The sequence below is a fragment of the Lepeophtheirus salmonis genome, chromosome 1 (assembly GCF_016086655.4).
Source record: "Lepeophtheirus salmonis chromosome 1, UVic_Lsal_1.4, whole genome shotgun sequence".
NCBI classification, from domain to species: domain Eukaryota; kingdom Metazoa; phylum Arthropoda; class Copepoda; order Siphonostomatoida; family Caligidae; genus Lepeophtheirus; species Lepeophtheirus salmonis.
The window spans coordinates 25788581-25807652 of record NC_052131.2 but is presented as its reverse complement, the minus strand read 5'-3'; the positions used below and the strand labels follow the sequence as shown (position 1 = coordinate 25807652).

The following is a 19072-nucleotide window of genomic DNA, read 5'->3' as shown; positions in this document are numbered from 1 at the left end:
AAAGCAAAATTTGTCTTTTAGCCGATGCTTAGTTACTCTGGGAAGTTACTAGAAGTTAATATTGAAATCAATATTTCAAATTTTTAAATATTTTAATATCCATAATAACATTATTTGGATTGGGGTGTAAAGAGGAATGTGGAACTTTTCTGCCTCAGTCAAACCAGTTCTAGATAGTGGAACCAAAAACTAAAAGTATTGCAACTATCCCCTACACAAATAAATAACATTGACCCAATTTCATACAGCATGGATAAGTAGTCGAGAAGGACTTCATTGTATATTCCAGTGGGATATATGAATATAAATCAAAGCGGCACACATTTTTAGACACACAGGATGTCTTAACTTTTGAGAGATTATTATGAATGAATAATATTCATGTTAGGTATACGAGCCTAAGAGGGGCTATAAAGTGTCTCCTTTCCCTATTTTGTAACAGGATACAATTACATACTTTTTATGTGTGGGGTTTTTTTTTATTTACCCCTTACCAAAAAAAGAGTGATTTCAAAAAAAAAAATATATACACAGAAGAAACCAAATATTTTGTTCTTCAGATTAAATAACTTTTGTTGTCGAACATTAGAAGTTTGTAAGTGCATATTGCTCACACATATAAAAATACAGGTTGGGGATTTCAAATCTGGAAAATTTAAGGATAATGTATATTACAATTTATTCCTCGAAATTAATTCAGGAATTAACAAATTACAAGTCCATAGTGAAATCAATCCTTTAAACCAACCACCTCCAGCTTCATGGACACATTCTTTATCGTCTAGAGCTTCATCGAATCCAAAATTGGATGGGAAGTCCACCATACATTCTTCTCTAAGACGACACAAATTTCAAAGTCCAGGGACATAGGTCAGGGCTAGAAGAAGGCCAGAAGTCGGCCATATTGTTACTGCAGAAGTTTTGGTTCTTATTGGATGTATGGGGTTGTAATGGACTATCTTGATCACAGCCTCCAAGCTGGCCCTGAAACTGGAACATGTCTTGATGAGGAACTCCTTATCGAGAATGGGAGCCTGCTAGGAGTCAACAGTGTTATGTTCACTTTTCTTGGACTCTCTATCCAAGATGCCCCACACATGGTAATCCAAAAGGTTCAGATCCGGCTAGCTATGAGACCACATTTCCCTTCCCCCAAAAAATCAAGAACTTTGGATTGCGTTTTTTGCTCACAGAATGATAATGAGTTTCCTTGCAGGTCTTCCCGATCCATCAGACTAATTTTTTTAGACTTGGCAACATCGTAAACAGTTGATTTGGGAGCATTGTGACCGCAATAATCTCCTTGGGCGTGCTCCTGTTACGGGGACACACGATAATGGGGATAAGGAGTTCGCATTCGGCGGAGGATATCTCAAGGATTTTGTAATTTTTTTAATACTGTTTCGTCAACTGAATCTCATAAGTAGGGTTTCGTGAATATAAACATAAGGCATGCCAAGATTTTGAGGTCTAAACTTGTTCGGGATTTAAAATACCTACCTTTATGTTTATTTAAATAGTACTGAAAATGGTGTATATTTTTGGTATGTTAAAAAAACCGAAAATCAAAGTGGTCAGGCGGACAATTTAAAGAAGGTTTAAGAGGAGAGCACCTTACTTGTTACGACGTTTCATAAGATCAACTTCATGCAGCTGTGACGAGAAAGGAGTGGGAGATCGAAAAAACCACAAGGATTAGGCAAGAAGCTCTCCAAGTTCGATCCTCCATTTTAATATGAGTCCAATTAGGTCTTACAATTATAACTCTACAACAAATCCTCAAAGCAACTTTCCCTTATTTATGAGTACAACCCAATATTCAATAAGGTATTGAATATAACTGAATATAGTAGAAAAGCAATTCCACCATTTTGGAGTTAAATGATAACGAAAACATCTGAGGAAAAGAAAATTCATTCCTCAGATTCTCAATTCAAACAAACAAACGGGCCAGCTATGAAAATACACATGATTTACATCACTACATATACAATACATATATCTTCAAAAGCCCCTCTTCACTTATAAATAGTGGATCTATCCATATGTATGTAAATAAATCAACATCAGAAAGGAGGAACATAATATGGTCATATCCAATAAATGTAGACTGTAGACACTCACACGTTATTTAGATAATGACCATTCCAATCATCAATGACAATGGGAGACGTGTGTAATGTATTTATATATATATAAAGAAAGTAATGCCTTGTGTTCACTCTACAATATATAAAAGTAATGGCGATAATTTCATTAAGTCTTAATGGAAATCGGAGAAGAATGGTTGTAGAAGAAGGATAAGAGGTTGTGTGATGTACTCATTTGGACAGTCATATGTTGGGGGGTATAAAATATGATATGCTGGTGTGTAAAAATAAAAGTAATAGAAAAATGAGATCGTAATTCTGACAGCCAGCAACTTTGCTGTCATGAATTATTAATAATATTTTAGCTGCAAGAAGCTAATATTATAAAGTTTGAGTTTCTCAATACAGCGTCAGTTATTTTAGAAAATACTACTCTTTAGAATAATAGGGAATGATTTCAAAAAGTTATATGTATACAGATAGATTCAAATAATATAACCATAATATATAGTTTGAAAAAAAAAAATAGAAACCACTCTAACGAATGGAAGAGTGTTTGGGAGTAGAGAAGCTTAGATATTTTATTGGATTAGCTTCGAGCAGCAATGAAATCATAGAAATTGACACTAATCCTACTCTGTATCTAGAATGAACAAAGGTAGGAAGTACTCCTGTGTATTTCAGGCCTCAATCATAAAAGGACTTACTCTTATTATTAAATAATTTATTGCTACCCATCATATAAAAACATATAATCAGTACGGGAACATGTAAAAAAACAAACACATTTAACTTGTGGTGCACTTGCAATAGTTTGCCGGATAAGGTCAGTCCTGAACGGGTTCTGGGGATGGAGCATTGTTCAGCCAGCGCCTTACATCATAATTCATTAAGAAACTGGAGAGGCTGGAGACGTAATGTCCTACAAAAGGTCGAAAAATATCGAAAATAAATCTGGTCGTTTTTTTTGAAAAAATTTAAACATTAAATTATACTTTTTAAAATTTTTTTCTAAAAAAAACCCTTCCTCCCCCCCAATGATTATAATTGAAATATTAAAGAATCGGCATTGGGAATTTTTACTACATTCGCATCAGAATCAGCTTTGGGATTTTTTTTTAATCGTCCCATCACTAAATAAACCAAAGAATTCAATAGAAAAAGTTAAAAGAACAGATATTAGTATGGCGATATATATGTAAGAAGCAGGACTTTTCATTAATCAGGACGTGATGATAAGGACTCAAACACACTTACAGAACGGATATTAATATCATCATCCCCTCATTTTACGAAGATACATTCATAACATATATACAACATACATTCAAATTAAGTTTAAAAGCATATGCAATATAATAAATTATGATTTGTATTAAAATATATATACATACATAGCAGGAAAGACATTGACTGGGTTAAGAAAAGACGTGAAAGCTATTATTAATGGTGAAACGTTGTATATTACTTTCTACGGAAAAAATCAATTTAAATTTATTATATGATTCTACATTTATCCCGAGTAGAAAGGGTTTGATATAAGAAAAAAATATATAACCGTGTCAATTTATAAACTGTTATTTAGAGAGAGCTAAAGATATACTGGGTATCTGATAACTTTTACTTATCGTCCATTAAAAACTTCAAGATCCAGCCGGAAAATTAGGTTTGCAATAGATAATTGGTTTATTTCAATTGATGGGGAGAAGTTTGATTTAAATATAGGCAACTTCAACTCTGATAATGTCCTACATGCCGGTCATGAACCCAATGGAGGCTCTTTTTGCTATGGTCTTATCTATATATTCCACCTTTCATTTGCAGGTACCCTCAGAGCATTGGTATTGTCATGGTATGTGTGACATGTTTTGTATTAAAAAAGAACCCAGATACACTGCATCATGTGAAAATGGTGGCTGGATGGTCTTGCCTCAAAAATGCTAAGCTTCCTTAGGAAGTAAAGAGTCACATTGTACGTCTGAGCAGTGAATCCATCTCGCTCCAGGGAAATATTTCCATGAAATAATTTATAAACAGTCATTCTGTCTACATCAGTCTGTTTTTGTTTTTCTTGCACAGAGAAGTTTGGCAAATTATATTCTACTGTCTCCCTTGATCTTTTCTATGATGGTAGTATTACATTGAAATGATATTTATTTCTAGTGTTCTTTGTGTACCTTTCAGCCGTAGTGGAATGGGTAAAATTGACTAACGCAAATTTTGGTTGAAAGACATTTGAATAATGGAAAAATAGTTATTGGACACTTGATATATCCAATCAATGATATCTTATCAATGTATGGTAAAAATACGTTATAGGAGATAAAAAATCAGTATATGAAGGTGGGGGACATATTAATAAAAATATAGAAGTTTGATCTGTGTGGTTTGATTTTTTTGGTTCATCAGTAATTTAGAAGGATTTTTTTTCACAAAGCATTAAGATATATGCATGTTCATTTGCTCATAGTTCCAATGAATTAATTTCTCTTCATGTGGACATCTTAGACATACGGTTCCCACTCCCCATTCATGTTAAGGAATCTTGTCCTTTTGGATAAAGATGTCATACCTAGCTTGTTAGATCTCATCTTCTGTAATGTAATGACCATTAATTTTGGATATACTTTTTAGCAAAAAGGTATGTGATAGTGACTTCCAACTTAGGAAATGATCAGCTCAAGAATACATCATTTGCTCCGAAACTTCTAGTCAATCATAGTATACTCCTATAAGAAATGAAGAGTGAACACTTCGATGAATACTGATGTAATTTTGAGAATAAAATAAGACACCTAGAATCTCACTTAGTCATACCTAGACTGGATACGGCCACTTAAAACAGGTGGTCGTGATACCAGGTTTGACTTTATATCGAAAACAAATAAGAGGGGGAAAAACAGATTTGATCTGAAAGTTAATTTATTTTACAGGAACAAACTTCGAGTAAGTTTTCGTTTTTGCAAACTTCTCTGAAAAAAATCTTGCTCAAATATAATATTATATAACAATAGTTTTCTTTCATTTAACGTATAAATATTGCCAACTGTTGTTTCCCCTTTTATTAGGAGTTTGAATGTTGATTAATGGAACTCTAATTAAATCTTGTTAAGTTGTAAATGTTCCTACTTAAAAAAAAAAAATACAGTCCAACATTTGGACATAATGACGTAATTAATCTGTTATCTTTTTAACAAAAGGTTGTGAGAGATATTTTAAAGATGGATATTTATTAGGAAGATAAGATTAATTTATTATTAAATGAACACTTAACACTAGAACGACGAGTTTATCATTTTTGATACCCATTTGGGATTCAATGAAATATTGTGAAAAATTTCTTGCTTGTATTTGTTTATAAGTTCATGAATTCTCTTAATTCATTTTATTAATCACAAAAAACTAAATTAAAATTAGTATTCGTTTCTTTGGTACAGTGAACACTACCTAGACAGACGTGGGTATCATATTTGATACCCAATCATTTCAAATAACATGTTTGTTCTACAATTGTGTATGAACAGGCTCAAGCCTGTTTGAACAGGCTGAATCAAGTACAAACATGAATAAACATTTTTAGATAGGAGTCCTGTACATTTCGAGTATAAATATAAACGTAGATTTTTCGGAACTATCCATTCTGCTTCCACCTTTTATTGTGCAAGGATGTCCAAGAAAAAGTTATCCATTGAAGAAATAAGACATTATCTTGAAGTGCACATCGTACTCTGATTCAGAAGGTGAGTGATGATTTTGAATTGGAAAAAGAGGAAGAATATGTCCAACCACCTCAATCAAGTTCTTCTGATTCTGATGACTATTCTGATGTTTTTGACAAGCCTGTCGGTAAGTAATTTTCTTGAATACCATTATTAGTTTTGCTATATACTAGATGTATTTATTTACAACTAATTGGTATATTTAATATTTCAAGAAATGCCAGGATGCAATCAAGTGACTCAATTCCCGTCTTCTAAGAAACATAAATCAACCGACTTATTAGAAGAGTTAATGTATGTTGGCAAGGATAACACAATCTGGCACAAACAAATAGGAAATAGAGAAATTTCAGCCCGTTTTAGCCAAGAAAACATTTTGAAGGAAGTCTCAGGTCCATCTTCATTTGCAAAACGTAACATCATTACAGATAAAACATTATCAGCTTTTGAACTCTTGATCGATAATTATATTATTGATCATATTGTAAAATGTACAAAAGTTGAGGCTCGTTCAAAACTTTAGAATGATGTATGGACAATCAGCAAACGAAAAATACTTCAACTGATTGCAATAATGTATGCGAGAGGAATCTTAGCCAAAGGGCAGCCGACAGAAGTCATTCTTAAGCTTTGAACGAGCCTCAATTATTGTACATTTTACAATGTGATCAATAATATAATTATCGATCAAGAGTTCAAAAGCTGATAATGTTTTATCTGTAATGATGTTTCTTTATATGTGTTAATATAAAAGTTATGTTTATTTTTTTAAATAAATAATAAATCTTCGGAGAAAATAAAAATTAACACATTACTTTTAATTTTATCAACCACTAACAGTTACAAATATTAAAAAATAAATGGGTATCATTTTTGATATCCACCGTCGTTTACGGGGGGTCGTTACTATCCGTCGTTCTAGTGTTAAAACAAATAATATTTATATAAGTGGTTATTTAGCACAAAAACAATATTGAATGGAAAACAGGAAAAAGAGATTGTAATTATTATTTTTAGAATATATACATATGTTGTGTACAAGTTGCAACTTGAATAATAAGTTTGTACACATTATAAATTGAAGAACAAATCTTGAACAAGTTTCAACTTCTACAAATAAAAGATGTATTTTTTTACCCAACTTGTAGGATTCTGCTAATCAAGTTAATTTGTAATTATAAAATATTATTTCTAATTTTTTCCCTAATTCTAATCCTTCTTGAATGGGAGTAAGGGATTTATTGGAGGGGTATTTAAGGTGGATCCAAATGCATCAGTCCACCACATTCAAGGGGTCAATTTTATATGTCTACTCTGCACTGCCCCTTAATCTACTAAAAGCATGTTATGTAACATTGAAATCATTTTATTATCATTAATCTGAATGAAATTATTTTTTCACAGCGTGGGTAGGTATAATACTCATGAGTCCCGAAACGGTCCCTGTGTTTTTATAATAGTCTTATTTCTTAATTGATTCGCCAGTTGGAATAAATACTTAATGGATCATTCTATGAATTCTTTTATTTTCTACTTATTGTCTAAGGGGACAAGTTGTGATCTTCATATTCTAATATTAAATTCATATCTTAAGTATGAAACACTACCTCTACAGTTTATGTATATGGTGCTCACTATAATCCTTTGCCCCTTCCAGATGACTAGCTCCACCCCTGTATTCTTTGTGCTTTTAAAGTCCGGCAAAATTAATGAAACGATTAATCCAATATTGTTTATTATAAAAACAATGCCAAAATTAAGCTTGTGTTAAATCAATATCAAACAGAGATGATGAAATTGCTCATTACTTGTTTTGTTTAATAGCATAATTTATCAATAAGTATAATTATATGTAGCTCAAATTGAAAACATTTTCAAATATATTGATACTTGGTTATGGATCTAAGAAGTAGGGTGTTGAGTAGAAAGAACGAACTTGAAATATCCTCTTATGACTCTGTTTTATTAAGCAAGACGGATGAATTTTTACATCGAAACAAGTCATCCCAAGTAACATGATATTTGATTAATAAAGGTTAAAAGAATGAATAAAATGAGACATTTATATTTTTCCACGATTGCTAGAAAAGGACACTACATTATACAAATCTATATTCAATTCTGCTAACGCGTGAAAATGGTAATTACATTTAAATTAAATAGTACAAAATATAAAATTATATTTTTCAAATTACAAATCCATTAATGTCTCAAACATTTACATTTTTGGCTTTCAGAAACACTTTTGCATTAACAGTGAAAGTGATCCTGGCCAAAGGACACACGTCGAACAATTTCACGAAGTCTAATTACATTATTTGGAACATCAATAATAGATAAATTATCCTAAGATATTTTGTCAAACGAGTTTCTAAAGTAAGCTCCTGCAATAATGCCTTGTTCTGTGCATATTTTGTATTTGTCCTCAGATATGTCTATAATGACAACATTAATATTCTGAATATCTAAGGGAATTCGATCTGCAGAAGGGATTTTGATAACAATATTGTCAACCACGTCGACCCTATCAGGCTGTTTCCCCGTATTCCTAACCATAAAATCACCTTGATTTTCTTGGTCACTAATGGCTATTTCTCTAGCAAAATTGACGTACATTTAGGTATTAATATTGGTATATAATCAATAAATGATTGGACTTCTGATACAGGAGTATTAGAGTTTATTTCATTCATGGGGATAATCTCTTCTTCCATCTCAAGAAATTGTATTAGCTCACTAGGAATTTTAGATGATGATGATCCAATTTTGGGATCGCAACTGAAGAGAGCTGAGTACAGTTACTGATTGATGACACAGTAATAGGATCTGTTTTGACTAAATTAAACAAACTTTAGTCCTTCAGACCATTTGCTTGTGTTGTTATCTTGAAGCCATACCATTAAAATATTTTTAACATCGTCGTTTGCACGCTCAACACACCCTTGAATTTGAGGATGACGTGGTTTTCCATGAACTAAAATTATATCTGACCAGAGAGATTTGACTTAAATAATAATTTTAGTCGCAAATTATATCCCATTGTCCGATTGTAAGATTTCTGGAGCACTAAAATTCAAAGAAAAAAAATGTCCAAAAAGGAAAAAACTTATATTTGCACGTTTACTTTTCAGAGGACGTAGATTAAATAATTTTGTTAGATGATCTTGATAATGAAATATACATTTGTAATCCCCGTCTGGTTTAGATTGCATATTGATGATATTTACATCTCCTCTAGAGTTAAAATCTGATGACGCAATAGGCTTCACAACAACTTTTGATGATTCAGTTTTGCTTTTTTTTTTTTTTAAATGCATGCCTCACAATGTTGTCACTCATGTAATATCATCAGAGACGCTATCCACTATAGCCCTGGTTGATATCCCAGCCCACAGATTTGTTGCATGCCAACGATACTATCAAACGTTACAACCCGTTTTTTGTCAATTTGGCACGCAAGACAACCCGTTGGCCTGGATATCATCCTAATCTATAGTGGCGTCTCTGATGATAATACATGAGTTGGCGGTGGGTTACAACCCTTTTTTAGTAGCGTTGGCATGCAACAAAACCCGTGGGATGGGATATCAACCGGAGCTATAGTGGATAGCGTCTCTGATGATATTACATGAGTTGGTGGTAGGTTCCAATCCGTGGGTTGTTATAAGAACCGAGGTTACAGGGAATAGCGTTTCTGAGGATATTGTATGAGTTGGCGGTGTGTTAGACCCCGTTTTTTAGTCGTGGTGGCTCGCAATACAACCCGTGGCTACGATTATAACAGGGACTACAGTGGATGGCGTTTCTGATAGTAATACTTGAATTGGAGAAGGGTGTTTACTCTTAATCAAGCCCTTTGGATATGCTACATATCCAATGAGAATCTGTGTCTCTGGAAAGGGTCTCAGAAGATAATGTGAAATTTATTATTTCAATGAATTTTCCCATTCACTATCTTTTTCAGTTGTTATGAACATGAACGGTCTTGTTCAGTTATTTGCAGATTATCTAGTTTTTATGCACATTAACAGTATTGTTTAGCTATTATGAACATTAGGTAGTTATTATGCATATTAACGGTCTATTTCAGTTATTATATACATAAACCATTTATTTTGCATATTACCGGATTTATTACTTTAACTGCAACAATATACATGCAGATATGAAAACATTGGCCACCCCTAGCCTGAGTATTGTACACACGACCTATACATTTTCATTTCTTGTATCAGCTTAAACTTGTATAATATTTTTTGTTCAAGATGTATTTTGTTCAAGACTTTTATTCTAGTTACAACTCGTACAATAGTGTTGTACAAATTGTAACTTATATAAAATATACATATAGTATAGTAATTCATGTATAAAATCGCAACTTGTACACAATATATACATACAGCCCAATTTTTCAATGAATTATCCACCTTGTAATTGAATTTTTAGAATAAATTTCGACACAAAAATATACTAATTATAGTTTAAATTAGTAAATCTGTGAGTCAAGACCCCAGCTTGGGTCACCTAAAAGATTTTTGTGGGGTCGATTTGGGCCTTTTAAAAAGTTGTTGTATGGAACCAAATGTCCAGTAGACATGGAAATTGTCCATATGTTGTATCTCTGTCTTAATATCAATAATCTCTGATTATAATATGCAACTACACTAAAATGTATTTTGTAAAGTTTCAGATTGCACAGAATGAATCGAAATAAAAGTACTAGGAAAAGACAATAGTGTGAGGAATTTAAAAAAAGAATGGATCATAGTTGAATCAGTAACAGTAACAGAAAAAAAAGGTCGATTTTGGCTGGCAAATATCAAGTCCAAGACTGTTCACACCATTACCGAGAAGTTGCTGTTCCCGACATCTAAAGACAATGTTCAAGTTAAGCTCGGAGGTGTATATTGAAACAAATTGAGTACAATATCCCTGTTAATAACACCGTCACTAGTTTGCTACCAAAATGATGTGAAGAAGGATCAGCTCAACTACTTTTGTTTCCTTGGTGTCACAGCAACTTTTTTAAATGTTATTAAGGTATCAAACACCAGAAAGTTTAGGAACCGCTGGTTTAGATCCTTCGTTTTATGTATGATACTTCATTTTGACCAAAATTTTAAAGCCTTTTATTATAATCTATCAATATCTAAATCATTCATTGTGGCGACAAATTTTTGTTACTTTACGTAGTGCAATTTGTAATGCCTGCTGGGGAATAATCCGAATATTTTGTTAATAGAAATGGATGATAATTATCAATCAAAGAATACAATCACGACTCAATTTTGAGACAAAAATTTCGGGCTTTCAATTGTGTTGGCGGGGACCACATATTTGATATGAATAAAGAAATAAAATGAAATTTTATGATCTGAATGTGTACGGAACTGTCGGTGCATCGAAAACGAATAGGTATTAGAAAGACAGATTGATGTTTTATATCAAATTTTGGTTGTAATTATGCCTACAGCTAAGATGGCCAACTTCTAGAATGATGAAGTCATAAGACAACGTGTGTTGACGGGCAAAATTGAGTTTTGTTAGAGGAAAAGTAAGGTTTTGGGAATGTATTTAAAAAAATTTCTATGTTTTTTTCATCTTAAAGGAAATATTTTATGTATATAGTTATAATATATATATATAAACAGGCTTCTGATAATGACTTGAAAAATTGGTGAGTCAATCCATCATCTCCCCTTGGGACTTTTTTCTTTTCTTCATCCCTTACTCATATGTCAACACCTTTTTAAAGCCTTCCCTTTCTCTGGCATGTGTATTTATTCATCATTAAAAGCAGCCAAAAATATACTCTACTCCATTTTTGATTTATTTCTACAACGTTTGAAGAAAATCATAAATCACAAAATGTGAGGGATGTTGTTACATATATAAGATTTCCATATCCAAAGCATTAAATCATCATATGTTTCTTCATAAATAAACTCACAGTGTCATAAAATGTATACGCAAATAAATTCAAATATGAAATCAATTGTTGTTTGTGTGCAAGCTTCAGTTTCCACTCTGTGGGCACATCGATGTTTTCTTTACCTCTCCAAACCTTTTCCTTCAAACAGAAAAACTAAGAGAGGCTCTATAATTGGTCGATAGTTGGTCATAAGTAGAGATGTATAAAGAATGACCTGCCGGTAAGTAAAAAAACAAGAAACCAAAAATATACATGCATCAAGTTGACAATTTCTTTTCGGAGAAGATTATGCATGATGTTTAATAAGATCAGCTGCAGTAAGTATAAAAGGAAGGAAATAACCACATTCCCAATCTGTATCTAGCAAGGGCATAGGTGGAAATTACTTCGCTGTCAATCCTCAAATATATTCCAAGTCCAAAAAGGACTTAAACTTAGAACTCCTCAACTAATCTATAGCGCTACTCTTCGTTTTTCATGAGCACATCATTACCTTGTCACTTTTCTCCAAAACAAAATAATAATAATAAACACTTTGGAAATTAAAACGCTGTCCAGATTTTCAACTTAAAAAAATGTATGGGTTGCGTTTTAGGTCCTATTTTTACCACTCTTGCCATTAACGCATTGAAAGGGGATGTCACGGATTGTAGGTTGACTTGGTTTTGTGAAACAGCGAAATAGGTGTTGTATTCGAACTATCACCGTTTATTATAGGTTGAAAAACTGTGACGACATTTACAAGTTTATGAATATGAAGTTTGATAATGTTGACCATTTGGTTATTAAATTATTTCGCTAAGCCAGTTATTGTAATAGGTGGTTTTTTCTCCATTGTGTTTCTTCGGCCCGGCACCGTTTGTTTTTTCAGTTTGGTCTTATGTGATTTTTTATAGACCGATTTTTCGGTACAGACCGCAGTCTCGGACTGTGGACCGATTTTTACGGTCTCATTTTGTTAGCCAATTTTGATTCGGCCTCACTTTTAGACCGATTTTGATTCGATCTCATATATTATGAAATACCATTTTTTCCAGATCAACTGTCTTTCATTTTTTCAAAAAAATCTCAAAAGTACATGAGAAGTTCTAGAACGAATACTGTATACATATGAGAGACGGTGGGATCAAAATTAATCGAAGCTATCTCTGTTTAAACTTCGTATAACGTCATTGTACTAGAAAAAAATAAGATGTCATGTTATAAACAATTTATTTGTAAAATCAGTCAAGACCGATTTTTTTGGTACCGAACTAGACCAATTTTTTCCTTTGGACCGATCTAGAGCGAACTTTTATTGGAGACCAGTCCATACCGAACCTTTTTGTAGGACTGAATTAATTCAGTCCAACAAAAACTATAACAGCCACAGACCTGTCTAGGATTTCCAGACCGAAACACAACACTAATATTTATGTATTTGTAGATTGTCTCCAATGTTATTTTGTCATGATTGACAGCTATCACTATCTAAAGGTTGTACATTGTTGAAAGTACTGGATCTGAATCGCATCCCGTATAAAATATTCACTAGGGCTATGAAGTGTGTCAATTTTGGAATAAAACCAATACTTGAACCGCCGATCATATATCTGTCAGTTTCCTTGACCTCCTTAGTTGCAATTATTAGTACCCCTGTCTATATTTACTAATACTAAAATATATTCAATACTTCTCTAAGCCATATCTTCAGTCATAAAAAAAAATAAAGAACCCAAAATCTGTTGTTATTTCACCAAAAAAACGCAACACTACCTTATAATTATGCATATTTTATCAATGCCTAATCTTTTGTATTTAAGAATTTGTATATATTTTATTTTAATTTTTTAACAGGAGATTTTTTCTTCTTTCTGTAGACCAGATCATCTTGATTTGCAGTGGGATACGGCCTGTGGATCATTCATTGAATAGATTATTTTTAGGTAAGGTTGTATCGGTCTTTATTGGTGAAATTAAAATTACTCTCGTCCCGTATTGTCAATTTTCGTTCCAAATGCCCATCTTTAAAAAGTCCCAAATTTTAAAGAGCCTTCTGTAGGGTAATTTTTTACTAATATTTCAGTAATCTACTTCCCAATTAAATAGTTATTATATTAGTATATTTTTTATATACAAGAATAGGAAAAAATTAATTACTAATAATAATAATTTTTTAACTCATAATTTAGGCCTAATTAAAACATTGATTATTCTTATAAGTATTGTATCCTAAATGGTCGAGATTGATTGAGGAACACTTTATTAAGAAAAAAATTATATAAACGTAAAATAATCATGCATTAGTAGGACGTCGTCCTGACTAGCAACATTTAAATAAAAGATAAATCCATCCAATCACCAACAACAATTAATCCTTTCCTTCGTATAAAAAGACTGAAGTCCCTACAATGTTTTTTATACATAAATAATTAATTAATATATGTCACTACCTTATAAATTAAAATATGTTTATTTATTTAACAAGTCGTTAATAACTCCTTAAAGCATGGGGTATGGCCTGATCTCCAAACTAATTTCTATTATTAGGGATATATTACAAAGTTACCTCTATTTACTTTGGTTTTGTAAAGGAAAGAAAAGTCGATTAGGCATTTTTTTTACGTTTTCTCTTATCTTCTCATTGACCTTTTATTTTAATCTCTCAAAATGTAAGGGCTTCTTACTGTGATAACATTTAATCTTTGTAGGAAGTTTGATCTAAATCGATATGTAACTTTTGCCATAATTCCTCCCAAAATAAATATAAACTAGAATGGGCTTTCGTTAGAGCGCAAAACCTCCCCCTAAAATCAAATTGAGTTATGAATCTCAATTTGTTTCAAAGTTAAGGTCAGTTATGCATTGTTTTTTAAGTTTTGTGTTACCAAGACATTTGACTTTTACCTCTCTAAATTAAATGGCCTTTTACTCTGACCATATACAATCTTTTTACCAAGTTTGATCCAAATCGATCCTTATCTCTATCTGAAAACCTGATGATAAACAATCAAACAAAGAGAGGGCAAAACATAACCTCCACTTATCTTCGTTGGGGGAAGTAAAAAGCGCAAAAATCAGTTGGGAGTAAGTCGATATTTCTTTACAACTATGAATTTATTAAATGTATAATAATTATTGGGATTTGTACATATCTTTACAAGAAATAATTTAAATTTAGCCAATCAAGCTCACAACCAATAGAGAACAAGTTTTCACAAAATGTTCACTTTTTATATCGGATATAAATATTCCAATTTGAAGTTCCTTGATTCAAATTTAATTAGTCAAATTAAGGATGAAACAAAATGGTGTATGAACATATAGCACTTTACAAAATAAAATATAACCGTCCATTTTGAAGGATCCCATCTCATCGTGACACGACAGCACATTACAAATATATTAATCAAATAATTTTCTTGATTGACGGTTTGATAAATATATTTATATATACGTACATCTCGTATCTGTCAACACTTTTCAATATGATCTCTTTTCTGACAGGATGATTTTATCTCTCTATTTAATATATTAATTGCATACAGTGTATCTTATAAAAACCGGACGTCCTTGTAAACTAACATTAAGTATTCACTCAATATGTTCTCCTTTGGCGTCTTATAAATACATATTAGTGGAGCTGCTATAAGCAAATCTTTGTTGACGCTTGGAACAATAGTTACCCTATACTTCAACATACTCTACAGGTTTGATTTTATATAGAGTTGTACACATTTTGATATTTTTCAAAGAACATAAATTTTTTGATTTTTACAGGACCATGCGAATGGATCAATCGTTAGGATCGAACGTGTTGGAACTCCTATGTACCTCATCAAGTTCTCATCGACACTTATTTATTCCGAGGTGGTCTTTTATTCTATACTTATCAAAATGTATTTTTCAATTTAGTGTTTTAGTAGATAATGACTTTTATATGAACATGGATCCAATACATATATTTGCTATTTTTTTAAAAAGTGTCTGTTAAGCAGAATAGCTATTTGGCAAAGTGGTCATTTGGCAATGGTAACGTAGTAAGGTTTTAACTTTTTACCCCAACTTCAACTAAATAATCAAATCCAACTCTTACACTATAAAGTTAAGTGAATCCAACTCTATTCGACTCCTCGTAACTGCAGCTTTACTATCTCTGCCTTCACAGCCTGCCTATAATTGCTACATATTGTTAGTCGTTACTAGTATTTGATAAATATTGAACTTAAACATGCCAATATTTAGAGCCCCCTCGATAAAAAATCATTTTTTATAATAGTATAGTAAAGTTAATTCATATAATTAAGTTTAAGAAAACTTTAAATATATTTTATGCACGAATTTATTATGCAAATACTCTTATTTCAGTCTTAATTAAATTCTTATAAAAATTGGGGAATATATATGATGATTTCATTTAGGAAAGATTGTTCTATGAGACAGAAATGTAGGACAGGGAATTTTAGGGATTAATACATCCCTAATTTATATTTCCAGGGAAAACTCATGGTTTGTTTTATGTATATAGCAAAGCAATAAAAAAATAGAATTCATAAACCATCAATAAAATGATACCCCTCCTTCATTTCTCTATCGTTTGTTTACGACCCCTACCCCCCCCCTTAAGTACAGCCTTATATCCATACATAATAATATAACCTTTTATGAACACTTGAGAACAAAGATAATAATACTAACATCATTTTTAGTTTTTTCAAGAGTTACTCTAACTATGAATAAAGTCTAAATATGTACATAATAAACTCACTTTGGAAAGCAATTGACTGAGTCACATTGGAGCAGTGGTTCTAAATCATTTTCTTTTTTCTTACAACAATGAAATCCAATGATCCCCCCCCCATTGCTTAAAAATGTATGGTTTTCCAATTTTACTTCCGCAATTACAGTATGTCTCAATATCACTGGAAAACTATTATGATGAAAAACAATAAGTTAATAACTTGGTTGGAAGCCATTTTACATAATTTTTTACTTATAATAAGTCATATAACACATTTAAGGCTATTAATTCTCAAAAAATCTATCCTTTTCAGCAAATAAAACTCTTCATTATTTTCCTAAACCTTAAGCATACAATGTAACTTTGTAGTCGACGCTGACATTTTGGGTCAACACTCCTACGCAGGAGTCTTTACGCTGATGATATTTTGTTGATAGCACATTTGCTGAAAAGTCCTGGGCTTGACAAAGAAAATAAAGGTTGTTTTTTTTTGTTCAAAATTGGTTTTTTTAAAAGTTATTATTATCATTAATTTTAGTTTCGCTTTATGGAGCGGACTCCCCATAAAACTTTTCAAGTCATTGCTCGGCTTGAACGGTATTTTCCTCCTTCAAGAAGGAGTATAAAATTAAAACACGAAATTGTTTATGATTCCTTGTTTTTGAAATAGCAAAAGTAGAGTCACACTTTACACATTAACTCACAAACCAAAGAACAGATCGTCATGAAATTTTAACAGCTGTCGTTTTGAGTTTGGGACCAACCCATGTATATTTGAAGTCCGGCACTTAACAACAAAAGGAATAATCAAAATTTTGTCCTATACCAAAGTAGTCAAGCAGATGCAGGTTGGGTGATGACGGAGGCCAAAGTTACAAAGAACAAAATCTCCCTCATCCTAATTTTCGTTTTAAATAATAGTTAGTGGCATTTGATGTGTAGAATGAAGTTCCATCTTGAGTCTATACTCAATTGCCAACCTCATACGAGCTGCTGAGAACAGTAAAATCTTTAGGGGCCAAAATACTTTATTCATGTCATCCATTTTGTCATTTACTCAGAATAGAAGAAGTGCTTTTTCATCACTTACAACTACTCCATAAATAATGGCTGATTGAAGATAGTTTGCTCTTTTTATAAATCCAACCCTTGCAGCCACAACCTCCGTATTAATGGTAATCTACATGATACTCCAGGAATTCCCCACACAGTCCACAGTAAATATTTTAAATACCAAATAACCTAAGAATATACTTCCTTCGACATATCCGAGGTTTTATAATAACTTTAATTTTTATTGACATAGAATAATCATTAAAGGAAATTATTAAAGTTTTTGAGTCAACAAAGAATCTCCATTATTGGAAAAAAGTAAAGTTGTTATCGTCCCTTCAAAAAGTATTGGGTTGATTTTGAGATATACTGTAGATTAAATAAGGTAGCAAGTAAGTTAAAAAAAAATCCACCTATTTGCACTTATTTAAATAGCTCAAAATCTTAATATATTTAGTCATCTTTGAGTTAAACATTTTCATCAAATAAGAGTCCCTTAGTGTAATTTTGCCAGAATAATTGGTTCTATAATTTTTGCATGAGTTTCAGAAAACTTTAAGTGTCTTTCATGCACGGTAATATCTTTTATTTTTCTGAAATTAGGCTTAATCGAAGCAAGTATTAATAGTGCTGTGTCAGACCTTATTTATTCCGTCAGCTCTAGTCTTAGAACGAGTCTTTAGAGTAAAGACATTAAGGACTCAAATTTGTAGTTTTAGACTGAACTTGACCGGACTGCAGTTCTCAGCTCTAAATAAGGACCGACATAACCCTATCTACTAGTTTTTTTTTAAATGGCTAAATATACAGTTTTAATGACATCTTTTATGATGACGTGATTTTGCAAAGTTTTTTCTAAGAAACAGATTTGGCATCCCATCCAAATAAATCTACATAACTCAGGATCAGTCATAATTTATTTTAAATCACTACATCTTCAATTTTCTTTTCTTTTCGTTAAAATCCTTAAAAGTTTTGTTATCGGTTGTATAGAACCGTGTTTCTCAAATGGGGGTAGCGTACGCCCAAGGGCACTTGGAGGCACTCCAGAGGGTAATTGAAATTTTGAAAAATATTATACAAATTATGCATCATCCAAACTAAAAATGATTTGGTTGGTTATGGGGTACTCGGCTCAAAAATATTTAATAAGTACTACATTACTGAAAAAAAGGTTCCCTGGTCTGAAACACAGCACTAAACCACTCTGATAACAATTAATTGATCACCATTTACATATCTTCTACACATAACTGTATTAGAAGTTACTAACACCATACTCAACCCTAATGCTAATTTAATATTACGACACGTTCTTATAATCAGGGAACACGTCAAATCAACCAAATAAGCAAATAAATTGAAGAGTAAACAATAAGGAATGTGGTAACTTTTGAACAAGCGAGAACTCCCCCCTCTCCAAAAAAGCAAAAAACATAGGTAAAAGTACATCACAACATTTCTCAAATGTGGCTGTAGAAAAACAAAAAATAAAGCAGTGATGGATGAGAAAAGATAGAAACAAAGAATGAAAAAAAAAACAAATATTGTGATTGTG

At 32.0% G+C, this 19072-nt stretch overlaps 1 protein-coding gene and 1 long non-coding RNA gene across 4 annotated transcripts in view; one reads left to right on the top strand and one right to left on the bottom strand.

Annotated features, from left to right (window-relative positions):
• The window catches only part of LOC121122282 (protein unzipped), a 301683-nt gene that overhangs the window by 34361 nt on the left and 248250 nt on the right, over positions 1 to 19072 (bottom strand). The gene's annotated exons all lie outside the window — the stretch shown is intronic.
• On the top strand, positions 5686 to 6616 carry LOC139907603 (uncharacterized). Its single transcript, XR_011784319.1, has 2 exons — positions 5686 to 5936; positions 6025 to 6616. It is a non-coding gene; the product is annotated as an uncharacterized lncRNA (long non-coding RNA).